This window comes from Lates calcarifer, linkage group LG1, assembly GCF_001640805.2.
Source record: "Lates calcarifer isolate ASB-BC8 linkage group LG1, TLL_Latcal_v3, whole genome shotgun sequence".
In the NCBI taxonomy this organism is placed as follows: Eukaryota; Metazoa; Chordata; class Actinopteri; family Centropomidae; genus Lates; species Lates calcarifer.
In genome coordinates this window covers 18,991,005-19,018,844 of record NC_066833.1, presented here as the reverse complement: position 1 = coordinate 19,018,844, position 27,840 = coordinate 18,991,005, and the positions used below count along the sequence as shown (strand labels likewise).

General features: G+C 39.4%; 1 long non-coding RNA gene across 1 annotated transcript in view; it reads left to right on the top strand.

Moving 5' to 3' along the window:
* Window positions 1–27,840, top strand: part of LOC108901052 (uncharacterized) — a 67,362-nt gene that overhangs the window by 27,341 nt on the left and 12,181 nt on the right. The window lies entirely within an intron of this gene.

Below are 27,840 nucleotides of genomic sequence, written 5' to 3'. Positions count from 1 at the left end.
AAAAGAAACAGACCATTTTCAAATTTGCACCATATGAACTCTTTTGTCTTGACAATACCTGAGGTAATAAAAATGTTTTTTCAAGCCTCTGTTACGCTTAAAGTTTGCGGATGAACACTACTGGAATTTAAAGATCCTGTGATTAAAAGTGTTTGAGCATCTCATAGGATCAAGCTCTCGTCTCTGAGGAACAGTCTGGCATTTAGTAAGTCTTAAAATGTCAGAAAGATAAATGATGATGATAGCACCTGTAATAATGTAATTACTTTCTCAATGGTAATCTTGGAAGCCCACAAACAAATGGATTTCATATACTACTGAAAGATTAAACAATTTAACACCTGATGTTTCCATGACTTATTAAAACAAAAAGTGGCCATTAGGGACCTGCAAAATATTGTGGTCGTTAAATCGCTCAACCTACATATTGTGTACCTAGTTGCTTTCAGCTCGTCTCCACAAAAAGCTCACAATAGCCTTTTGTAAAAGACACAGCTGTTTGTTTCTAGTTTCCCCAGTAAATGTATATTATTCAGCAGCTGATATAATATATGAATGTCTTTTCAGGAGGAGTAACAGATAAGTAGTTAGGTTTCCATGCTATAGTGTCATTCAGTCACTGTAACGAGGGATTTGCCTTTGTGAAAGTTTACAGTGAGTCAAATCTCATCAGCTTAATGTGATCTGGCGCTAGCCATGCTGGATCCCCTTATGCCAATTAATCCAGGTTGTAACTCACAGACTCCTGCTGACCAATTCACATCCATTGTTGATAGTTTTTGGCTGCAGGAGCCTCAAACCTCCTTGTTAGAGCCAAAAACCACAAGAAACCCACCACCTCTCTCAGCCCCATCAAATTGTCTGTTGATTGCCAGCAATTAGTAAAGCCAGGCAGGCTGAGGAATGACAAGATGGGGCATTGCTATTGCAATGCATGGGTGGTGTTGGCTCACACGCCAGCTGAAAGCCTCAACAATGTTTGTTAACCCTAGGGGTCACGACTGATTCACTAGCGCAGACAGAAAACAAGATTTATGTAGCACAAATCAATACGCAGTCAGACTTTTACCATTGTGGAGCACCAATCCAGGCACTTCTCTCTATCAGTCTAACATGACACTAATGTGTTTTTATTCCTGTTTAACCCAGCCTGTGATGAATCTGTTGGCAGCCCAAGACAGAAACGACGAGAAGCAGGATGCCCTTGATTAGTTGAGGAACACATGGCAACATGCAGAGGCTGATGCAGTGGCATGTCACAGAGGCAATGGCCTATCAGTCTTCAAGTTTCCTGCTGGGGGTTGTTTATCCACTGTTTATCCATTTGCGAGAGAAATCAGCAATTTACATCCCAGTGCCTTACACTGTATCAAATGGACTAATGACTGTGTACTTGGGTGGTGATCCCTCTCAGTGCTGTCTTAAGTAAATTAGAATGAATGCACTTTCTCCAGTTTTCACTGTTCACTAACCAACCTAGCTGGTCCTCTTTATTCTCCCTGCCATCAGCTCTGATTTCATTAACACTGCTTGTCAACTGAACACAAAAGGACACACACCTGGCAGAACCCTCGCTGCAGACAACTCCAGAGTAAATTATTGTACAGTGGGAATCCTCTTCTTACGCGCTGGCAGGCCAATAATGTAAAATTTGTTTAATGTCCTCCCCGCTCACCCTGTTAAAAGGGGAAATTGGAAAGTGACATGAGTGACGGGTGGTATTCTCTGAGCATTGACCAACAGGCACAATAGAGGAGTTGAGTCCGGTGCCAAGTTCTATTTCAGGGGCTGCATTCCAATTGATTAGGAGGCTTGTGAAACAAATGCCGGTGACAGAAACGAGAGTACGGCCTTGGCAACTGTTGGGCACAGTGCCAGGTCTACAGTTTTCCTTGCAGCATCTCTCTCTCTCTCTCTCTCTCTCTCTCTTCTCTTTCTTTCTTTCTCCCTCTCTCTCTCTCATACACACATTAGTGACACATTAACGACTCCCACAATGTGACCATTGGGATAACTTAGCAGCTTTATCTCTCTGCATGTGATTATTTGTTGGACCAGGTTTGCTTGTTCCCTTGAATTCCACTGATAGAGAGCTTGTGAGCTGGGACTCTTCAAATGTATAACCTCTATTTTAAAGGGGAAAAAAATACATTTTACAGGATTAATAAAATAGAGAAATATTCCTAAATTTGCATTAAACTTGGTCCTTGACAATGAGTCCTGAAATGTGCTTCAGTCAAGTATAGTTTTGAAGTACTTTGAGTACTTCTGGCCTGAGCTTCAAACTATAACAATCCATATATGTGTGTGTGTGTGTGTGTGCGTGTATTGCATGGTAAAAATTGCATAGAAGTTTGTACATGTGTATGCAAGGGCAAGTGGTGAATGTGTCTGTGCATATGCTTGGTCTTAGCAGCAGCACACTGTAAACCACAGCTTGTCTTTATAGTGAAGTTGATGATAGGATAAACAGTCTGAGTCTGGATTATTGTACTGGAAAATGAAAGTGTATGCACAATTTGCATTTTAATGAGCAAGTGAGCATTATAAAACAAATTGTCCTGGCAACAGCAACTCTTACAATAAAGCTATGGCTTAATATAGGGATCAAATGTTTTATTAACACATCATTTGTAGATCAGTTGTCATTACAATTTCATTTTAAACAATCTGGGCACATTTATTTTTTATTTAAAATTAACTTTTTTGAATACAGAAATTTATTTTTCATTTGGTTTTATCTTGGTTTACTGTATAGTCAATATACACCAAGTCATGTGTTGCATCTGGTGCTCTGTAAATCTGCTTTGATTGAGACATGTATGAGGAAGCCATGCATAAAATTTATGCATGGCTGATGAAAAGTTCAGTAGGGCTGTGCCAAACAAAACAGTGTTCAATTAAGAGGAAAGTAATGGCATCCTATATAATAAAGGATATCTGTGCATACATAAACTGACAGAAAAGCGTGATGGCTCATTCACGTCATGCTATGTAATTTAGTTAATGCATTTCCCCTTGCTCTTTAAAACACTTGCACATTCAAATTTGCCATCATAATCTCTATGACAGAGGACATTAATTATGTTCGTTGCCTGATCGCTGTTTCTTCACAACATCTCTGATTAAAATTTCACACATTGTAATGATGTGCTTCAGAGCTAGAAGCTGTGAAATTTACTAAGCAGTCAGTGGGCTTGAATTCGTATTCTTGGGAGGTCCATCCAACACAAAAAACCCCCCCAAAAAAATCTCAAAACAAAACAAAAAAACACAGAAAAAGCAACAACATCCAAATCAAAGCTGTTAAGTGCTTGAAGAAAAAGTTTATTTACATGCAAATGGCAATATATCTTAGCAACTAGTTCATTAAAATATTGTGCAAATGAGGGAACAACAAAGCAGTAACTTCTCTTCAGATATGTGGGTTCAAATTTCATATTTGGGAAGTTTAATTAAGCAATAGATTATATTTTGAAAGGAGTGTTCACTTTAATGAATCCCCAGAGACCACAGATAAACACTGCTATGGTATCAAAGCATTCATCTCTTTAATGGATGTGAAAATTAGGGATGTAAATGGCTTTGAGCCTTTATTTTCATTGCTCATGGGAATATTTACCGGATAAAGACGACACTTATGCAACCTACATTATACATATACTTTCATTTTTGGAAACCACATGAACAGTGCTCAACCATTTTCAAGGACAAACACTAAACACTTATTTAAAGCATGCTTTTAACAACTGCACCTGTCAAAAAAAAAGCAAATAGGCTTGTCTGCTTTTTTTTTTTTAACCTAATTCCATGTAGATTTAGATATGCTCTCTATCTTTAACATTATTGTAGAACGCTACCACTACGCTATCTGATTCTCACTCTTCTGTTTGGTTGAGCGCTTGTTCGACTGAAGAGCATATCTTGTTGGAAACCACTGGTCATTTTAACTTTTTCAATAAGATGTTTGCCTGAGTGTGGCTCTATATTCTGCAGTCCTGAAACAGTGCAGAGTCAGTGAACCCTGGTACATTGTGTGATGGAGTGCTACGTGCCCAACATTCACCTCTGCGAGGCCGGCTGTTGTTTATCCCTGTAATGTCCATTTTATTGGGAATCTCAGCGAGCCTTCACACTACCTGCTGTGCTCAGCAGTGTGGAGAAGCCAACACCGGTAGAGTGGTGGTCAGTGCCTGTCAATCACAATCACAAGGATCAGTTAGCAGCCATCAGTCTGAGAAGCCATACCCAGATGTTGCCTGTCTTCCATCTCCTCATGTTCTGCCTCCAAAGGCTGTCCTTTTTCCATTACTTGTTGTTCTTGAGATTTCTACCTCCACACATCACACACTATCGTTGTCAGACACTTCTGATCATTTTATTCCATGACTGTTCAGTGTAATTCATTGTTTTAAAAATATAGACAGAAATATATTCCTCCAGCTAAAAAAGGTGAGGGTGAAGAAAGTATTTTATTTTCAACCTCAAGGGAGGCTGTTTGTTTCTGTGTTTGTTTTGGAGTCTTTAAAGGGGAGGGCTGATGTTGGGGAAGAGAGCAGTCAGAGGTGATAAGAAGGGAACACCACAATATACTCTAGCTGCTCGAAAACAAACACAAAACATTGATTATATCATCTTTACAGACACCCAAAGCTCACCATGGTTGATGTTTACCTGACACGAAGTAAACAGCTCAGCCGACTGTAGACTTCCACTCTGCATTTCATTTGCCGCCGTGCCCCCGGTATACGTACATCTCTGACCTGTTCCCGCCCCTAATTTCTCCCATCACATTCAGAGCAGACCTGCCAACGGTCAGCTTCATTACAGCCAATATCTTAAATCACCTCTCATGTGTTTCCCACCAGTTTGGAGCTTGGTCTCTTCTGAATCGCAGTCATTTAAATGTTCCTGTGCTGATTGCGGGTGCAGGTGGTAATACATTAAGGGACTGAGACAGCCGGTGGCACAGTGCTGAAAGACCTTTATCCATTTGCACTAAGTTCCCCCTCACATTCGGAAGCATGTCGGTCTAATTAGGCCAATGGTTTTGACTGTGGCCATATTCATATGGGACAGCTCACTTTAAGTTGTACAACAAGGTGATTCTACATCATATATACTCCACCAGGCCAATAGATTATGCCATGGTCTAGGGAATTTCAAGAAGAAATTGTACATTAATGAAAGCAGAGAATGGCTGCGGAAAAGAATTGCGACAGGGTTATTGCTCTTTTCCTCTCGATCTTTTAAGTAAAGGAGTCTCAGACCTCATGAGAGGCATAAATGTCTAGGGTGTAAAATACTTCTGATGATGCCTTTTTGTCTCTGTGGCAGTACAAATGAAGATGTGTTCAGAACTACTTAAGCAGAAAATCAATTTAAAGATTTGTATGTGAAATTGTGTGAGTGTGTTAATATAAAGGACGGTCTTTTACAGTGCTGCGTGTCAAATCAAAGGCGTTCGTTCAATTTTATAAAAACAGCTTGTCTCTGTGTTTGAACCACAGTGAGTTCCCAGTACGTCTCTTTCTCACAGTGATGAGTTCTTCTAGCAGGTAAAAGCTTCAGAAAGCCCTCGGTCCATTTCCATTCTAGCTTCCAGCAGTGTGAGTGGTGTGACAGCCTCTTGGGGCAAAGGGATTATTGAGATCAGGCCTCCCCCAGCTCTATGCCTCTGGCCCAGCCAGCCAAGCCAGCCCAGTCAGTTCCTCAAGCCCCCCGGTGCCTTACAGAGCAGCCCACCAGGCGCACAGAGAGCAAAGAGGCACCAGGGACCCCTCTAATTGTCCATGCTTTGGGCAGCTCTCTGGCAAGCCAGCATGAAGAGGGCCCCCAGTCCCAAGGCTGTCCCACTGCTCCCCACTCGGCTCTTGCTCAGAGATTCTGAGGACGATATATCTGCTTTGAGGTTTTACGTTTCTGAGGCTGTCCTATAGTCCAGCTGGAAATTGTGAATTTCTCTGAAAGCCCCATTTCACGACAGGGTCATTTTCTAAACTGCTCAAATGATCCATATGATTCATGGTGTAAATGTGTTGTGAATTTCACTAAAGGTTTTTTGGCTTTTAGGCCTCAGTAACATGTATATTGTGGCATAGGCGGCAAGACTGAGTCTATTTTTTTTTTTACATAGATGCTTGTTTGTAATTCTTTTGACATTGACATTTGTGATCTGTTACTTACAAAAATAATTTGCCATTAAAAAGCACCAAAATATCTGGTTGACATTACTGCAAAAAATACTGGCTATTAGTTTTTGAATGCTGTATATGTACCTGTATGTTGCAGGCAATATAGCTGTGATAAGAGGAGGATAAGTGTGGATTTTATAATTAGAGTAGCTATTAACACTTTTGATGATGGTGATTTATTTCTTCGTGTTGTGTCTTGGAGATAAACACATTTTCAAGAGGAGCTGCTGTTAACCTGCTAGTGAGAGCTAAAAGAATTGGGGAGGCTATGGCTCCTGGGAAATGGATGAGGACTGACAAGGCCACCCATACAAAGGAAGAGTTGGCCTCTTGTGATCCAGTTGGGGGAGGGGAGGCAAATGAATGTGTACAGCCACAATAATAATCACACAATTACTTTTGTACTTGCTGCTTGTTCTTTTCTGTCTATCCCTCTATAGTATGTACTGTAGCATTTTGTTAGCCTTAACACCCATTCATTTTGTTGATGTAATGCAGCTATACAGCACTAAATGTTCTTCTGTTAACTTATCACAATGTTCTGCTCACAACATTTGTCAGTGTTTAGCTGATGAAAGGATTTGGATTTCTGAAATGGAGCAGTACAGCCCTGACAAGGCAGTAGTAAAAAGATGTTAATCATGTACAGCTCACGTGTGGGTTTCTGGCTGCATGATCAACCAAACTGAACTAAAGGCAATCATGAGCCACAATAATATTTAGGTAAGTATGCCATTGCTAAGATTGAGAAAACATCATAATTACTGTGTATGTATTAGCAACTCATTAGCAGCATACATATTGCACAATGTCCTCAGCCATTTAATTAAAATGATTTCATCACTCACACCTCACCCCTTTAATTTATTGACTGAAAAGCACCTGGTAGCTGACAAATTCCACATCTCTCTCTCTCTGTGTAGACCAGTCCTTATTCAATCACCTCTAATAATAAGAATGCTGTGATGGGAAATCATTCTGTTGTCATTTCTATAATTCATTAGAACCTAAACCTTTCACTGTGTATTGACCACAAATAGTTTGAAATGTGTTAGAGCTGCAGCTGCACTTGCTGTTTTTGCTTCTTTCTTCCTTTACGGAATATCTAGCACAAAACAAGACCGAATGTGCTCAAATAATACATATTGTGCAACTATTGAAAAAGTTATGAGCTCAGTAAATAGGTAGTTAGGCATGCTGTTCATGCCAGTAACAGCTATGCAAAGGATAGCCAGACAATAGCCCCTAACTGGACTGTGACAGGGTAATTACTGTGCGCACATAATAAAATTCTCTTTACATAGGTCACTCGGAAAGTGTAATTAAAAAAGCGTTATAGATTATTTTTATTGAAGCAATTAAACCAAAAAGCAAAAAGTAATTAAGTGTGGAGGTAATAATAGTGTTGGTCAACAGCATTTGTTTTCAGAGAGGGATTTGTCAGCCTCACCTCTCTAATGCAGGACAGACATCCTTTAATTTACACTCCACAGTTTTATTATGTTAAACGTTTTTTTTTTCCCTGTGTAACAATTATGTTTATAATGCCAAAAACTGAGCAGGATTTAATGAAATCATTATCATGAGTGATAATTGTGAGTAAATGCTAGATTTGAATTATCATCTTCCTCTATGTACTGAATTAATGAATCGTTACTATTCATACTACTGGTTTATAATTATGTTAAATTGGCCGTCTTATCAGCAGTCAAAGACTTGGGATTATCAGCGTCTTGACTGTGTGGACTGTGCCAAATTCCTTGTGGATATACGCCTGTCCCCTGCACAAAGAAAAAAGGAGAGATAATATTGGGAGGTTAAACTCCACAATTTTCTCTTAAAAGATGTAAGAAGAGCTATTGCTCAAATGCACTCCTACTTTATGAGGGAAATCAGACTGACGGGTCTGTGGGGCATTAACATCCACTTGACTTTGAGTGCAGCTGATTTTACAAGGCAACACATACATGTAGCTGACACATCAACTGTGTTGATCTCTGCAATTGTGTCAGGTAACTGAATTCAGATGATATGTTAATGTGAAGGGGAAATATGTTGCCCTAGTTAGCATATGGGCCACTTGCATTTCAGAAACTTATTATGATTCAGCCCGCACATTTCTGAAAATCACAGTAATAATCTAATTGTAATGTAGGGAAAAAAACTGCATCATTTCATTCAGGGAGGTCAAAGATGATGATGTGAAGAAAAAGAGGAAAGATAGATGTCTTTGTAAATCAAATACTTATGAATGAGGTTGTTAAAGGTTTTTCTTTAGTATGCATGTCAGTGACTGAAAAATTTTACAGAATGTGAAAGAACATGACAATAGAAGAAAAAAAAAGAAAAATGAGAAGAGAGAAGAAAAGAAAGAACAAAACCATAAACATATGCAGCCTCTTTGCTGGAATGTCTTGGAACCCATGTCATCCCCTGCATCCCACTGTAAAGTACTCTGTCAGATAGGAAACAAGGATTTGCTGAAGCTTAATTACATGGAAAACTAAAAGCCTAAAGGTACCTAATCAGCTACATATACTACTAGCATCAACTCCATGCCTCCTGCCCACCACCATTATCACTTTCATTTACATTCCTGGTGTCACTTGTAAAAGAAAAAACTGTGATAATAACCCTTCACACATTTTATTGCTCTATAAATACCTATGTTATCACGACACATAGTGAAAGAAGTTCAATGTACATGTACCACAACATGGTTAATCAAATACCGGCACAGATTTTTGAAGCGAAGCAGCATGAATGAAAGTCGGGGGTTGTGCTTCTGATTTTATATGTCAGACTGTGGGCACAGTAGTTGTGATTTGACGTTTTCCCTTTTGTTCCATCTCCTGTCATTGGGAATGCGAACAGCAGAGGGCAGCTTGAATACATAAATACAAACTAGAAGGGCGCATCTTTCAGTCATCAAAGGCATGCACTCGTTTACATCCCTGGGTTCCCAACACGCTGCTCAGCTCCTGTCTGACAGCTGGCCTGGACCGCAGAGAGCCAGGGACTGTGATCAGCATCAACCCTATCACAATACCACACAGGGGACACAGTGGAGGAAGTGGGGAATAAAAAGAATGGTAGAGTGACAGGTAATTGACCAACACTAGCCAAGTAGCAGGTAATGTTTTGAAAGCCCTGTGTTGAATTGTAAGTCACATAGAATCTTGAGGTTCTTTTTTTCTTTCTCTTTCCCTTGCCACCTCACTCTTTCCTGCCGGATTCAGAGAGAGTTACGGCACCTTGCTGCTGCAGAACAAACCTCAAAGACAACACTCTGTGCTGTTTTTATTGTTAAACCTGTGTTCAGCCATTGTCTGCCCTCCCTCCTGAGCTTCATCTCTCTCTCTCTCTTTCTCTCTCTCTAACCCTCTCTCTCTCTCATTGTGGCTCAAGATGAATCTGCCAGCATGTGCCCATGCTCTTCATCACTGTCAGGTGCCCCATGGTGGTCCTCCTCCTCTTTCTCAAACTGGGCACCAACCGCTGGCTGGAATTATTCCTCACCTCCAAAACTCTCCCCACTGTTTCTAAATAAATGTGGCTGTAGTAACCGAGGAGTGTTGCTCATCCATCTTTACCGTGCAGTGTGTGGAGAGTGCAGTGTTTACTGAACTAGACAGAGAGCCTAATAAGCCACACAGTCAGTGTAAAGACACTAAGCACAGAAGGGAACATTATGTGTTAGATTTCTGGCATTTACAGTGACAGTTTGTTCTGTCCCATAATTTAAGGAAATTATGTTTGTTTCTCAGTGTCTGTGAGAGTTTCATAACTGATTCATAACAATCACACAAAATCCTACATATTTGCTGTCACTTTTGTAAATCTAATTCAGTTTTTCAGTGTCACAGCAGCTCATTAGCAGATATTTGGCCAGTTAGACTTGTTAAAGGGGCTTGTCGATAGTTGATTGTTTTTGTTTCATTTGATACAAAAAGAGGTGCTGTAATATGTAATTAAGGCACAAAAGATAGCTGCACCACCTTTTGACTGGCTGCCTGTGTTTGTGTGTCTGTTAGGTGAGATGCTGGTTGTTAAAGTTTAAAGTATAAAGATACAGTGCTATATGCTTTATAGCTTAACATCTAGTAGGTAGTAGGAGACACCTGTACATGCTGTATCATGCTGCATGCTGTTGCTATTGAACAAGGTGTGTAGTAATTTCCTCCCTCTGTGTTGATTATCAGCAGACAATTAAAGAGGATGCATTAATTTGTTTTTCTTTGAGGTAATTAAGCTCTTCCGCATGAATGATGTTGTCCTTATTGTCCTCTGCTTCATGCAAATGTGATTTTCTTCCGATCTTTTGTTACATTTGCCAAAATGCCTTTTGTGCATATACCACCAAATGTGGAGAGATTACACGCAACATGAAGTTAAATTATTTTATTTTCACTTCTGTAAGTCACTTAAATAAAGCAAGCACCTGTGATACAAGTTGATTAGCAGTTAAATCAAATGACCTGCGATGCCAGACCTTTGGTTGATCTCTGGTGGAACACATCAGCCAGGATTCATTCCCTTTTCAGACTGAATCTCATTCCTCAACACAAATATGCACTTATTAAGTTCCCCAAGTTCAATTTGAAATGGGTTTGTAATTAACAAGTAAGCCAAGCTTTAAAATGTCACATTTATTGTATTTTCATATCTCTGAAATTCAGTCCAGAAACAGAATGATGTGTGTTTTATAGCAGTTATGATAAGAGGCTTACACAGTCAAAATCTCAATATAGATCATTTGACAAACGTCTTTGGTGGCCACTCGTTAAATTGGTTTCACCCGCATATTTGGGCCTTATTTAAAAGATATCTTTGAATAATGGTAAGCAGTTTAGCTCCTCTGAAAAGAGGAGGGTGATGCAAATGAACTCCATTTCACTCTGTTTTGTTTAATCTATAACATTGTAGGTTTTCTGCAGTCTTTTCTCACTGAGTTTATAGCTTCTATATTCTAGCATAGATTAATACAGCTTAGGCATACCTATCTTGAATTTAAGTCAGTCTAATACTCCTCATTGCATATCAAGGGCACAAGAACATATTATCTGATCATTCCTTGCATTCATTACATTAATGAATCAAATATGAATAAGCGTTCCTCTTCAAAAAATGTTCATTACCATAAACATTAATATTAATGTCATTATGTGGTGATGCTGAGCTAAAATATCTAATGATGTGTTTCAGTATGTCAGTGTTTGCAAAAAAAAAACTGATAGAGAAACCAAAATACTCTTTGTAATTGGTCCTTTAAATATGCAAATTTGGAAACAAAAGTTGTGACAACAGTTGTGGAAAACTAACATCTTTTTGTAAAAGCATTCCACATCATAATTAACATGCTTACAATTTGCAGTCTGTCACTGAGTTGCAGGCAGGTAAGATCTAAAAGGCATTGTCTGTTTTGTGCTTCTCTCAGTCACATCTGTTTGGAATAACAATGTACATCTGCTGAAAATCACTGGATTTAAAGCAGCTGCGTTTGACTCTGTACATGGGAGTTTTTGGCACACAATATAACACAAGTCTTTGATGGAAAAAATACCATGAGATTTGTGTGATTAAATGAAAGGTATGAAGCTATTTAGCCCATTGATATCTACGTACAGTGACACTATATATCTTTAGGCTACCCTTTATGAAAGAACAAGAACAAGAGACACTCTGCAGCTAATCATAAAGAAAACAACATGTTATGGCATACATCTCACCAATGTGCCCCAAATATTCTGGAAAGCTGTTGCATTGCCACTTTTTTTGTACCAAATGCATCAACAAGCTGGTTGCATTTTACCCACACTGAAACGTTGGCTGTCAACAGAACTCCCATCAAAAGCAGCAGTACCATCCAGTGCCTAGAGCGTCTGGCTCTGTCCTCTTTTTCCAGACTGGTCTCTGGCAGCTGCACGCATGCACACTGGCTGAGGTCAAAGCTGTCACTTCAGAGGGCACTGTCAAATCTCAGCCAGCGCTGGATGATGTGGGAGTGCTCCCTACAATCACCCAGATGTTTCCAATCAGCTGGGCTTCTCCTATCCTCCTCAACCACTCTCGGCACCGTCTGAATTTGGAGTGCCCCCATCAACCACTGGAAACATTTTATGAAAGTGAATGAGAAAATCTGATTAATTGAAACATGTGCTGACATTTCCAATGATACCTTGGATTTTTTTTTCTCCCCTCATACGACTCATCATCACCTTAACTTTTGGCATATTTCCATTTCACTGAAAGCAGAAACTGAGTAAATTAATTAGTTAAAAACATAAGTATTGTGCAGATAATGAACAATTGTTTGTGAGTTAAGTTTCAACCATACTGTATAACATACTTTTAATTAAATATTTTAAAACTTAAAAATTCTCTATTTAGTGTCGTAATATGTAATGACAAGTTCAGGTACATCCTAATTGCCTGATTTTGTGAGCATGGTTGTGTGTGTGTGTGTACTAGGTGGGTGCTGTGCGTGACTATGGCGTGCTTTTGTGCCTCCTAACCTTTTTATATTGAAACTATATCCATATCCTGTGCATGTAAGCAGTGTCAATCAGTGATAGTATTTTTACCTATCTTTGACTGTATTTTCTATCAGTGTGACTGATAACTAATTAACTTGGTTAAACTGTAGTGAACTGAAGTGTAGCACATCTTATATATATGTGTATTTGCGTATAAAGTAAAAACATGTTTTCACAACTTGAAGGTTGTGGGAGCTGATACAGTAATAGATGTACTGAAATTACCTGTGTGTAAATCATAATCTGAAACATGATATAATGGTGAATCTGCTACTATGATGAGACAAGTTGGCACATCCTGCCTAATGACCTTGCCTCTAAGTCAAAGAAACACAGCAACAATGCTAATCATTTGTAATGGCAGGATGCAAGGTGTGAGAGACCACTTAACATTAGCCTTCACAGTACACACGTACAAACTTCAAAGTATAAGGAAATGGTGCATGTAATTTTGTCAGATTGTTTGCAGTTTAGAGAGGCATAAAGCACTTTGTGCATGAACATATTTTGACCTTGTACAAAATAAGAAAAGAAACACAATACAAAAAACCCTACAAAATACTGGATGAATGACATCACTGTAACCTTTAACTTACCTCAAGGGAAGAACTATCAACAAAGAGGGGTCCTGACCACCAGGGGCCACAAAATTCACAGATTCATTGTGAGTAAATTGGCTTTGGTAATTTGATTAATTGCTAATCAAGCAAATCATTTGCTTAACTTGTTGCACTGTCCTAGAAAGGGGTCAAAATGTAGTTAAGAGACCTTTATTATCCTGGTTTGTTTTGTGGTCACATGGTGTTTATTGCAAAATAAAGTATTTGACAAAAAAAGAAGAAAAAAAAGAAAAACTCAATCCAAGTTTTGTCATAGGAGCAGTTGATCTTTTCTGGGTCTTTGGCTGTATAATGAAGCTGCTATGTACTAACAGTGTGCTGTGTCCACTGTACTAGAACTTTTGAGTCAAAAGGGTACAAACACAATGCACAGGGAGGCAAGAGGAGGGTCAGTAGGGGCCCAACAGCAACTGTTTGTCCATGGGCCCCCTAACAGGTTAATGCTAGCCATGCACACAATATTGTACCAAGAAAGGTAAGCTATTCCTGTTATATTTGATGATCAGTGGCTCTGAAACTTCAAGTAAATCTTAACAATGTCCCGTTTTTAAACAACTGTCGGAATTACTGCCCCGCAGAAGAGCATGCATTAAATGTGATGGATGGAATTATTTAATTCTGGATACTTGTACCTCAAGGAGCAAAAATGAATCATCCTTGACTTCACAACGGCACAACAGTGAGACAAGGCGTGCCTCAACCATCTAATGCAAATTACCACAATTTAGAGTGTTGTATTCAGCGGGAGACCATTGCTAAACGGTCAGACGAGCTAGTCACAGATATTAAAATAAATTATGTCTAATTTGAATTTTAGTCACGCTACATTAACTAATAGAAAGTTATTAACATTTCAAAAGACAGAAAAAAAGCTTTTGCCTGCAAAATTAACAGTGGCTGGGCTGACCTGTAAGCCATGCAGTCTGATCACTGTAATGACAGCGTAATGGCATATTTACATTAAAATCTGGGCTGCTAATATGGGATTCAGAATGGGAGGCTCAGTCAAGGATTATTTAGTCTGGCCTGATGGCCTCTCGCTGAATGTTTCTTTCTTAACTTCAATACAAAGCAGAAAGTTCTCATTTCATGACTATTTATGTGGCTGGGCTCTGTGGCTTGCTTTCCCTCTCACCACCCTAATGTTCCCTTTAGTTCCAACCTTTTATATTTCATCTCCTCTCTCTTTTCCCTCCTTAGTCTTTATAGCCAATTATCATTTCACTTCAGAAATGTCAGAATCCCACATTTCAGTTGTATCTTGAGGAGCCTTGTTGGGATGAATGGAATTCTTCACCGACAAAGATGAGTAGCCCTCTCCCACCAACCCTGAACCTTCTGATATTGCCGTCTTTGAAACAAGAGAATTTTTTTTTTTGCATTTTAAATATTCCTAATTCATTTCACTTTGATATTCTCCAAGAAACTGCCGTGTTATTTCAAGATATAGGATGTGAGCGCAGAAGTGATAGGATCACACTGGTGGAGAGGTTTTAGGTTCAAGGTTTAATTGGTGTGAAAGCAGTGATGGAATGAAATTCTTGTAATATAGACTACATTTTTCCTTTGAATTAACCCAGCTGTGTGCGAGTGCATGGTTGAGTATGAACTGCACCAACTACAGCAACACTAAGGCTGTAACGAACAATAAAGTGGTTAACTATTTATGAGATTTATGATTTATGCAATAAATGTATGTAACTACAAAGTTAGAACACAAACAGAGTCTATTCTAGTCACATGCGCTGCTGTGTTTGAATAAAAAACGACGATACCAAACAGAAAAATTAGATAGTAGTATCAAGTGGCAAGAATGACTTAATAACACACTATGATGTAGTTGTAATCTGATATAAGAAGAGTGTGTATTGAAACAGTGACACTGGTAAATCTTTAAACGTGCATGACTGTGTCCTCGTTTTACCTCAGGTTGGATTTTTCCAAGTGTTGTTGGAAAAACAAACCTATTATTGCCACATTCACTCCACATGACTGCTGGCTGTGAATGTTGGACTCTGACATCCTGCAGGTGGGAGGAGGTGATATGTATTTAAAAATGCAAAATGACATCTAATGTTTAGCGTTGCTGCTTGTTTCCCAGACCCGGGGTGGACCTGACCATCTGCTCCCCTGGTCAGATGGAGCTATGCTTTTGGCAGCGCTCAGAGCTGTTCCATTGGCCTCCATCTCAAAGGACACCCAGTATTATCAGATTTCTCTTCCCTAGAAAAACTGAGACAGTGGCACTATAAGAATAACAATATGCTTAGAGAACGATGGGGGTGGAGTGGAGGAGGGGGGTGGGAGTTGGGGGGTTGGGGGAGCGGGGGCTGGGTGGGGGTGGGGGGTGGGGACAACAATAACAACAAGTTGTCTTGCTAGCAGCCAGATACTGTCACATTACAGATGGAATCACTTCAGAAACCTGGAGAATTAATATCCTAATGAAGCTTCGAGTGGCCATTAGGTGTGTGTAATGTGGCTCCAGGGGGCTGAGATAGACGTCCAGCAGCTTTAGGCCCTCATTTGTGCGCAGTCACCTCAGTGGCTGCTTTTATTAGGGTAACATTAGAGGAAAAAGGGAGGATGCCACAGAAAGATAGCGTTTTATTACTCTGGTTCCCAGGGAGCCATGCTCTACCTGTCACAGGCACACAAAGCATGCTGTTTTAGTTCATTTTACAGCTAAATATCTCTGTTACAAATGTCTCTGTCTATGGAACAACATTTGGGCTATTATCACCAAAGTGTTCCAGCGTTGTCTGGAGATGAGTTATTTGGTGTACTGTGGCAAACTGCGTGAAAGGATTTTCTGTGCAGACAGCCGTGAATATGAATTTCATTCACATGTTTCATTCACATTAATATACTCCATTTCTCTCCTTTTTCCACCTCTCTCTCACTCTCTCTCTGTCTCTCTCTCTCACTCACTCTCTCTCTCCCTTTTTCTTTTTGACAGGACCATTGCATGCCTCTGCTTTTTATCTCCTTACATTTTCAGGGAATGAATTGCTCTCCACTGTCACTGGGCTCTGGCCAAGAATTCATTTTTAGTGGGTCAAATGTTTCAGAATGTCATCTTTGACAGGAACCAACCAGCACAATGAATACAAGGAAAGACACGGCCTGCTGAATTTTTTTTTTTCGATCACTGCATACACTTAAAGCATGGTAAACATGCAGTACACAAAGCAAAGGCACAGAGTGTCTATGTGGAAATCAATATTGAATTAAAACACTCCCCACTCATGAATAAAAAAACAAAAATGAAAAATGGTAAAGGGGGCTATTCGAGCTGCAGGACTCTACAGTCAGCTAATGAAGGTTATGTTGCATGGCAGAATTCAGTAATTGCAGCGCACAAGTGAGGTATTAGACAGGATGTAGCTAATGGAAAACAATCACATTTAACATGGCTCCTTGGTTCTAGCTGTTCAATAAGTGAGCAGCAGGCTGGCTCACAGCAAACAGGAGGCGGGGGAGGGGGGCGGAGGGGGGTGGGGGGGTTCGCACAGCACAGTGTTTTAATGTGATCGGACTATAACAGACAATCTATTTACAGTGTGCTCTGGGGAGCTAATAAACAAATGTTGAGTAATTTCAGCCAGCAGTAATTACCCTTGCAGCTGACAAGGAGAGTGTGATACTCTCTCCTTCACCTCCGGCTCGGTCCAGGAGGTGTGGGCTCTTCGGAGTGGTCCTCCTCTGCTCATATAGATGTGGCTGCTGGCCAGCAGTCAAACGCACAGCATCATTTACAGTACGCTGCTTCTCTCTGTGCACCAGGGTGTCAGATTCTACACCATTGCTCTGTTTTTTTTTGCTTTGGTAATAGCCTGGCCACAAATGAATATGATAAAACTGGGGCATATAATAATTTGCGGTAAATGTAGAGATTCACAACTTGTAGAAATTTTATGTGGATATGTTAAAATTGTTTCTGTATAATCCAATTAAACAGAAACTCAAGCAGCAGGTTACCGGCTTGAGTGGTAATTAACGTTTGTGCTTGATTTCAGTACGACTTCTCACTTCCTTTAGCCACATGCTACTGCACTCTAACCCCATTTTATAAATCAGTGAAGGAAGAGAACAAATATTAAGTTTAGGAAGCAAACAATTACTTTGCAGGTTAGACAGGAGAGAAGGCCAAAGGCATCTTTATCCGGGGAGATCAGTCTTGATCCCTCAGTTACGGTGAAATAGATTTTTATGCAAATATGTCTCTATTGATCGCTGCCCCTTCCTTTCTTTGATGGAACAGGATGTAGAAAACCGCATGTAATTAGATAGAGATAATCATTACAGAATAATCATTAATGGAACATGTTTATATCAACATAGAAAACATGATCTGTTGCAATTTCTAATGCTCATGACTTTAATTTGTGGTTAGATTATTTCTAGTATTCTGTCACACAGATTAAATTCATGATAAATTTACTGTTACAATCTGCTTGCAGGGTTTTCTGTTGTAAGCAGCTGGTGCCAAACAGTTATATTTTCTGTTGCAGATCATGCCTGTAGTGCATTAGCCTTAGTCCCCTCTGTCTTTCTGACCAGTATGGCACAAACAATGCCACATATCAGATCCCTGCGTTCTCTGCAGAATAACAAGGAGGGAGTGGGGCGGTGACGTGAGGGGTCCAGTCTGAGGGGCTGACAGACGGATAGTGAGCCAGCCTGTCCCTTATCCTCAGACAGGCAGATGTCCCCTCTCCCTGCATGGCCGGCTGCTGACCAGGGGAGAGCCAGGCGGCTGCTGAAATGAAGAAACTTGAGAGCTCCTCAGGGGGTGAGCTGGTCATTTGATGTCCAGCACAAGGGCAGGGTGTGATGCTGAATGAGCTGAGGGAGAGAGGCAGACTCTGCAGTCTGTTACAAAGGCCCAGCCTGACGGGTAGGGAAGGAGGGAAAAATACTGAGCACAGACAGACCATTACTATATTTCATCTGTTTTGTCAGAGAGAAAATGGTCGCAAAGCACGTGTAGGGATTTGATGTGGGGCAAACATGGGGAAATTTTTTCAAAGCCACACTCAAATCTGTTCACAAAACCAATCATCAGCTCTTTACCTTATTTAGCAAAACTTAAACTATCACCACCTTTGTTATGACCAAGAACTGTTGGCGATAACTGAATGGACAATGGGGAAGTGATACTGACACAATCCACGACTCAAGTCCCATTGAAATACTGTATGTGAAGTACAGGCACAATGGAGCCAGGGCATCTTTCTTACCTGGCCTAGGTTCAGTCTTGCAGGCAGTGGAGAGCCCTTTGAAGGCTACAGAGAGGCTGAGATGAGAGGGAGCCCTGCCTGCAGAGGGATCAACCATGCCGAAGTGCCAGCACCACGGTGCTGTAATTAATCGCCAGCAATGTCAGCCTCAGTCCTGCAGGCCTGCTCAACTTCTCCCTCACGACAAAACCTGCGGTCAGGAGATGTTAGGCAACATTAACTGCCCGTACCATTTCCATTTTCAAAAAAAAAAAAAAAGTGGTGGGGGGAGTGTCCCGGGTTGGGTCTGGAGATATAGGACTACCGTGGGGGCTCAGGAGAGGAGAGCGATGGTGCATAAGCCATGGCTATGTACCTTTCATCTTGGAGGAGATTTGGAGAGGTTTCAGACCACAGAGACTTCTTAATTCTCACTAATTCATTTGCGTTCCAGATTCACTGGGCCTGGGATAACCTGAGAATGATAATGAACTCGCAAGGGGAGTGCATGGTCCCTTGCCTTTGAATGTGCTCAGAATAGATTCAGATAATCTTTCCCTGTGAATCTTTCTGGAGGAGAAGAATCTTATTAAGAGTGATTGCTTGTCATGAGATGTCCTCCAAGTTGGGGAGTTTTAACGCAAACACCCTGCTGTCTGACAACACAACCTTAACATGGTGGCTCTTTTCAAACCCAAAAATGCAATATGGATGTAACCACAAAAAAAAAGATCCATGCGAGCTTTCGATTTCAATATCATACTTTATAATGAATATTTATTTGCAAGCTGCATGAATCCGCAATCAATAAATTCTACCCACCAGCTTATATAAAAAGTGTTTTTTTTCCTTGGAAATCAAGCTTCATCCAAACAATATATTATCATTACAAATGAGGGAGCATGCTATTTACATTTATGGATTGAAATGCCACATTTTCAATACTAAACTCAAGCAAGTAGGCCAATGTGTTTACATCCTAAAGGCAAGCAATGTTTGCGGTTCAAGAACTGAATTATTTCTTTACTTTTTGGCAACATTCAACATTGAGATATGTTTACAGTTACAGTTGTGTTAATAGTTGCAAAGAAACATCCAATAGATATATTGTTGCAACTGCACTTTTGACATCTACATTTTCCTTTGCTGTCAGATCGTGACTGAAATTTAGACTGAAAGAATTTTCCATATGCTTCTTTATAGCAGGCTGACAATGAATAGAGAGATTTTCAAGAGATTTATAGGTCTGTGGAGTTCTAAGGGATAGATTGCAAACTCTTGTGAGAAAAGGGAGGGAAAGCTGTCTTACTTCAGGGCTGGTCTCATCTTTGGTCAAACAGAAGTGAGCTTAATTTGTGGGTCTGCCTGGGGAATTTCAAAGGAAAAAAGCTTTGAGTGACGCCAAGCTTGAGCTCCCTGATGTTAGTGAGATGAATGAAAGCAGGGGTCTATAGGCTACAGGCCTTCTCACACTCCCACATTAACAGAGGTCTTTCAAGTTCTCATCAGGATAATTGTATAGGATGCAGGAAAATGCAAGACAGTGTTTTAGAGCAGCCAGGCAGCACTCGTCATCAGTCTGATTAAGAAACATTGATTTGTGAGATAAAATGTGCACATTTTACAGTAGTTATAAAGTAAAAACACACAGAATGTGATTCTAGGTGCTTAAGAAGTGGCTATAACCAGTTGGAAAATCACATTAACTTTTACAAAAATCTATAGCTGTAACATTATTGTGCCCCTATTTAGGATTCTAAGCAGTATACAAACATTTGCTAACTAGTGTCTAACACACTATAACACACGCGCACACACACACACATAATTAATGTACAGTATTTGTCAACAAATTAAAAACATGTCTTGTGAAGACATATTTTATATTTCTGTGTTTCAGTATATTGTCATACATTTGTTTATAGCCCACTCTCTACTTATGGGAGTCCATGGCAGTTATAGTTTTATAGACAGTAATAAACACTCTGCCTACAACTACATTATAATATATTATAACCCATTTATTAAATTTTATATACTGCTTACAAATGCTAAATAAGAGTAATGTGTTTCCCCAGACACAGTAGTCATACCAGTTCTTATTAGTCTATACTTGTCTACTCTTTGTAGAGAAACAATTTGGGTTAAAATATGGCAAAATGTGGTATTTACTCACAGAACTATATTATATCTAGTGGACGAAATGCAGGACAGTCATTTCCTAACAGGTTCCTATTGCAGAAAATACAAGAATTCATTCTCTGCCTCCTGGTGTTTTTCAACAGAAGACTTACTGTGCTATTGTATGGAACTGGCTGGCCTTGATAGAATGACCTAACATTTTGACAGGACAAAATATAAAGCTGCTCTTTATTCTGTGGACAGTTCAGCAGATGCAGGCATGGGAATGGCTTTAATCAATAGAAATGTGGGTGTACTGTGTGATTTATTCCAGGCTTTGCTTTATGTACAAAGAAATCTCGGACATTGCTAAGAGTGCGAGCATAATGGGACCCACTCAATTTTCCCTGAAAGCTTGTGTTGTGATGGTTGTTGCTGCGAGTATTTACAAGTGCTATCTGATCAGCCTCAGAGGCTTCCCAACGAGACAGATGATTAGGTGCAGCAAACGAGTCTCATCACCAGCTAAAATTGATGACTCAATACTGGATGACAGGCAGCTCTATTTGTATCAAGATAAGGTGCTGACAGTTGTGTATCAATCAAAATTGAGTTATTATTGAGCATAAAGAAAGGCATTTGTAATGTCATTAAATCCAGATATGCCTCTCTTCACATCTGGCAGGCAGCCATGCGTGTGAAGGGGGGTTAAGGGACAGAAAGAGAGAGGCAATGCAAGGAAAAAACACTCGGGGCAATCATTCCTGGCAGTGTGCTGGCAGCTGCAGTGTTTTTTTGTAATTTCAATATGTTTCTCTGCACCTCAAGCTTGGGTGCAATAACAGCTTACAGATTGCTTATGTCATCAAATTTTGACAAACTTCTCAATTGGTTTTGACCTTCATCTTTAGCCATCTGCTTTCTACTCTTTCTTCTCCTCCTCCTCTCCCTCTCAGTCTATGTATTTTCACCCAGCAGTAACACCTAGTAGTACCTAGTAGGTTATGCTTAAAAGCTAGTGTTAAATTGTTGTGGACAAGCAAATTTTTGTTGTGATTTGTTGTGATTCATTTGAAGCTGTGTTATAGCCACCTGATGAATGTTAATTCGATATTTACTCTCCTTTTAGCTCTGTTTTTATCTCCACCACCTCCTGAGGGAAATGTCTGGCTATTAAATGCTCCACTTCATTCACCAGCCTATAGCTGCTGTCTTTGTTGTTTGGTGCATAGCATGTAACACACAGTCAGTTTGTAGAAACGTTTGGAATGCAGCTAGTGTCATTTTCAGCTCTACAAGAGCAGTGATTGTGAACCAAAATAGTTAAGCTGCAAGACGGAAAACACAAACAATGAGCTAGGAGACGCTAAATGCTCTGGAGTGCTGATGTGAGTCAGGTGGTAACTTCGTGTGGGTTAGTTACCCCATTTCACATTCAAGTAGTCATGTGATTCTTTGTTAACATAAAAAATATTGATTATAGCATCTTTAACAAAAAACCCTGTGAGATCCCTTTTAAAGGTGTCAATCAAATTATTCACCTTTCAACATCTCTCCTCCTTTTAGCTGCTGTTGCATTATGTTAATCATGCACATTCCTGTTCCTAGTTATTCTGATGTGAGAAAACTGTCTACACTCATACAGATCAAAAGTGTAATAGAAACCTCTTGAATAGTCCACTGACAACGTGGCATTAAGAAGTATCTTGTTCCATGAGCCAGTGATCAGAGTAAACAACACACTGCGTATAATATAGTCTCTCCACAGTTTGACATTTCCCTCTGATTTTCATATCTTTGCTTGAAATGACAGTCTATGTAACATGCAGAGGCCTTAAAAATGCCATGGCTGATATGAAATCAATTTGCATTTCCCCGGTGTCTGGATAACATGGCCCTGTCAGAGGACCCTGCAGATCTGCTGGAGATAATGACGTTATAGAGGGCGGCTTGCACAGTGGAAAGGATGAAATTGAAAGAGTGACGTTCTGTGTTTCCCATGATTGCCTTGACTGGAGGATGTGTGGCTGTTGGACATGCACTCCTCTGTCTTTGCTCCCCATTAGCTCCACTTGTTCCCCGCCAGGGGTTAAGACAGACTAAAGAGATCCCCCAGTCAACCTTTAAGTAAAGAAATGGTAAAACTGTGAAAACTAATTAATTCCACCCTATTGGTCACCCCATTGAAGTTTTTAAATTTGTGGTGACCAGCAGTACATAAAAGCCCCAAATATTACAATTAATTAATTAAGGATTTCATAATCGTAATTAAGACATCATCTATCAGAATTTTAGGTCACTTTTGATGTTATGTCTCAATTTATAGACAGTAATTAATTAAATTAATACTTTAGCTGACCATTCAACACCTTAAAAGAATTGACACAAATTTGAATGTGATATTATTATTACTTGATGGATAAAAGAAGAAAAAAAAATCCCTCCTTACTGACTGTTATCCCATTGACTTAATACTGCAGCACAGGGATACTCAGTGATCCCATCTTTTTCAAAAGAAGACCACACAGTTAGGGTAACTACATACCACTTTGGCCACTTTGTGAAAATGTGAAATGGAATTATCTGAATTGTGGAGATCACACGCAGGAGTGTGCTGCATTTGCGAAGCCATATTACAGTGCACAACCCAGAATTTGTTATAAACATAGGAAGTGGATAGTTGACGGCAACTGACCTGGCGACATTTAGACGTGATCACACTGGTGCAGGGGGCCAGCTTGTTATCGAGCTCAGTGTATGCTCAGAGAGAGGCACATCTCCCCCGCTGCCACAGAACTATTAAACACTGCTATAAACTACAGGTGATTCCACCAGATATTTCCTCAGTTTGGTGGTTGAATCTGAAAATATTGACCTCTGCACCTTGCTCTGTGACTGCTGAAGAGGAAAAAGTTGTGCATGTTTCAGCTCCCATCTGCTAATTTGTTGTGGGCAGTGATAAATTAACTGCAGAACAAAGCCACCAGATGCTTCTGATTTTCTCTCAATTTTATCTGTGCAGAGAGCATTTTGGATATGTCTCTGCCCAAATGTGAAAATCATCATCACAATTATCACAAACACACACACACAAACACAAAAGCCTTTAAAAAACAAAGGGAATAACCAAGCAGATTTGCCTATTGGTTCTGTCTTTAAGTGCATTTTTTTGTACTTGTACTTACTTGTACTTGACTATTTCCATTTATTGCTACTGTGTTTATTTTACAGCTATCATTAATATTTACACTGTAAAATATTTACTTGTCAAGCATACACCATTAAGCCACAACATTATAACATTTCTGTTTCTCTTACTACAGTAGAATTTGAAATGCAGCCCTTGTATTTGTAATGTTTTTTTTTTTCAGATTGTTATATTGCTACTTTTACTAAGTGAAATATCTCAGCACGTCTTCCATCACTGAAACCTCTTCTAGATATTATAAATAAATACATTTACATAATAGCACCTGTGGTATGAAGATACCTTCACCATTAACCATTGTAGTCATAACTGAACTGAGGCATACAGTTCTATTATTTGGATGGATTGGCTAACTACACATAACAAACTGATACATGAACAAAAAAAATCTTGATGAAGACATTCACACACTAATTATATTCATGGGTCACACTTTCACTTGCGATGATATTTTTTTCTTTGTTTCCATACATCTCATTATTTTTTAAATCAAGATAAAATTGCCTTGAATGCCTGGGGATTAACAAAGTCATCATAAGTATATAAGAGTATATGGTGGGTCTGATGTTGCAGAGGGATCAGTGAAGTACAAAATGTGCTGTTTTCCATGTTATTACAATGAATAAACATAGTCCACTCTGTTTACACAAGTGGTCTATTGGGTCTAATGTCCACCTTTGGTAAGCTGTTGTGTGTATTTGAAATACCCTGCAGTACACCAGGAGGTCCCATGTATAATAACGGGTATACTTACAATATATGACAGAGACTGGCTGATAATGAGACATCTTGGCTCTAATCAACCTTATGAAAGTCTGAAGAGGAGCAGAAATGTGTGTGCTGCACCAATAACAATTTTCAATTAATAAAAACATAATTTTGTCCAGTCCCCTAGGATGGGGATAACTTGAGGGCCTTCCCTCACATAGTATGAACAAACCTTTATGCTCTGTAACTGAAGTGAGCGAGACACACATTCAGACAGTCTCTCTCAATTGTACTCACAGACACACACACACACACACACACACACACACACGCACACGCACACAGTGCAAGGAATTATACTTGTCTGTATGGTTTGTTAGCACTCAAGAGATAAAACTTTACATGTTGCTCCCAATTAGCACAGCAGTGACCGTGCACCGTCTCCTGTGCTCAGCTTCCCTTCTGAAGAGGGGCTATTTATGTGAAGACTCGTGAGAATGTGAGAATTGAGGCGAGAGAGAGGAGATATGGACTGTGTGAGATAGAGTGAGTGTGTGTGTGTGTTATGAGGGAGAGAGGGTGAGAGAGAGGGAGTGAAAGAAGGAGATAGAGAGAAAAGGAGAATTGAAATGGCTTAAGCATCCATTTTGAGTAGAGAGACAGGTCCTATTAACATTTAACAGCATTTGTGCAACTTGGTGCCGAGGTTATGATGCAAATGAGGAGGAATTAAAACTGGCCAGAGGTTTGTCATTGATGGATTGCAGTCTGGCAGTGCTCACACTTCCTAGTGTCCATCAGAAGCGATTACTGTGTAATTAAACCTTATTTCTGGACTCTCTAGTGCATAATTACTTTGTGAATGTAACCATCATCTAAAAGCTACAAAAATGCTTTACCATTTAGTTTAGCAGTCAGTTCCATGGGCTTGTGTCAGATATAGCCATCAGACACAGCAAAAGAACTGTCACTTTTAATAAGAGGCAAAAAATTAAATGAAACAGTATGCTTATTACAGAAAAATTAGGCTTTCAAGAGTCCTTTCTGTTATTTGCATAATTTATCCCCCACCCCTCCCCCACACATACACACATTGCAAGCTTTAGGCAATTTCCCTCACATTCAAATAGATTGCACATTTAAGGCTACTTAAGGAAAATTATCACTTTGCATATTTTAATTGTTATGAAGGAAGTGATTTGAGAGAGGTCCGTGGCTCATCCTCTTGAGCCATGTGGTTGCGAAGCTGTCTGATTCAACTGCTCAGCGCTGCAGCTCCACAGATAACCTCCGAGTTCACACACATCCACTCCAGTTTCATCAGAATGCAAATGAAGCACAGAACACTGGGACAAGTGGATCTTTGATATTTACAAAATAGCCACTAATAACTTGAGTGTAATTTGTTCGACTCAACTTTATTTTTCTCTTATCAGTCCTGATTGTTTTTTTTTTCTCGTGGTCAAATAGCTCTTGTTTAAAAATTCAGTGGAAAGAAACAAAGAGTGTTTGCTGCTAGAATTTCAGAGGCAGCAGGCTGGAGAAAGGATGTGTACTGTATATATCTATCGATGTAGCTAAAGATATACATAATATATCTGTCTACTGTATCTGGCTGTGTCTTATGACAGACATGCTGCTATGGCACAAACCAAAGACTGACTCTGAAGTGTTAACCATGAAAACAAAGTATGTGCATGCACATACAACACCCATCACACTTGTGCACAGTGTGCAAGGGACAGCTTGCCTTGCTAAAGAAACAATACTAAGGAGAAGCTTGGCTGGTAGCGACTCACTTTAAGGTGTTATTGTCAGTTGGTTGGGCTAGGAAGTGGCTAAAACTGTCTATGGAAAATTGATTCAATTGTTATCAAACATATATATATTGTTTAGATACTTACTCCTTGTAACGTGAATTTAGCATGTAGTTCTTCTGGATTAGTTTAAGTTTAGCAAATAATGCGCACAAAGAACCTGAGGAGCAACAATTAATTCATGTATCTATGAGTATTTCTTAAAGTTAATAGAAAACAGCATGTTTAAGCAGACACAGGCTTTATTTCTCATCTTTCGATGTTTTACACAGGACTAAAATAATGGATGGATAAAATTATGGATGTGGTTACACCTGCATTGGAGGAGTAAAATGCGAGTGTAGTTTTTTTTAAATCAGAAATGTCAAAATAGTGTCTTTATAACTTTTTATACATTTTTAAATTTTTTTTAAGTAATATTCAAAGATGAAATGTTTGGAATTATTACTCTTCTTTTTCAGTGGACATAATTTGTCAGGTAATGTGCTTCAACATAATACCCATGCTGAATTTTTCTAGCGGACCATTCCATTCTCCAAGGACAGTTCTCCATGGGAGACTGCAGTGTTTTAACTGTTAGTGTTCTCGCCTTGACATGCTTATCAGTGCTTATGAGAGAGTATTCAGACACACACATGCATGATATGAAATTACCTTTTTGACATCCCTTAGATTTTTGTGAATTGGTTAATTTTGTTCCACATCATGCACAACTCAAGTCTTTATTTAGAAAGACTCCATAGAAATGAAAACATGTTTTCTTTACAATTTGCAGTGCAAACAATGGATGTTTTCCTTCAATTATTGGCATAAATAACATAATACAGATGCAAAATTTAATAGATTTTTTTTTCTGTGAAACCTGTGTTATTCACGCTGTATTTAGAATCATCTGATATTAACGTACTTGTGGGATAAAAAAGACAATTACCAACACTGACACAACATGCAGTGTCTTTTCTAATTGATGTTAATTGCACATAAACCTCTGGCACATATACTACTTAACGCTGCCATGACAGATAAATTTTTAAGCCTTGCTGTTCACTTTCTAATAAAATACTGCCAGTATGGATTATACATTTTTGTGGATCATAAGAAGTGTATTGTTAAGAGGAATGCACTAAAAAAAAAATGTAGGCCTTTAAATCAGCCTCTGTAAACTGCTGCAAACTCAATCACACTCCCAATGTTTTTGCTGAACACCACTGAAATAAAGAAATTATGACTGAAGTTGTCATATATTGAACATTGTTTTACACAGGAAATAGCTTGGAACTGAAATAGCACAGACTTAAACTAATCACACCAACGTAAATTTAATCAAGTAAAGGTACAAAATGCATCCAGTTTTCAGGAAAAAAAGAAAACATCTTTATTTCAGTATTTCAATAACCTTTATGTACCTTGAAAT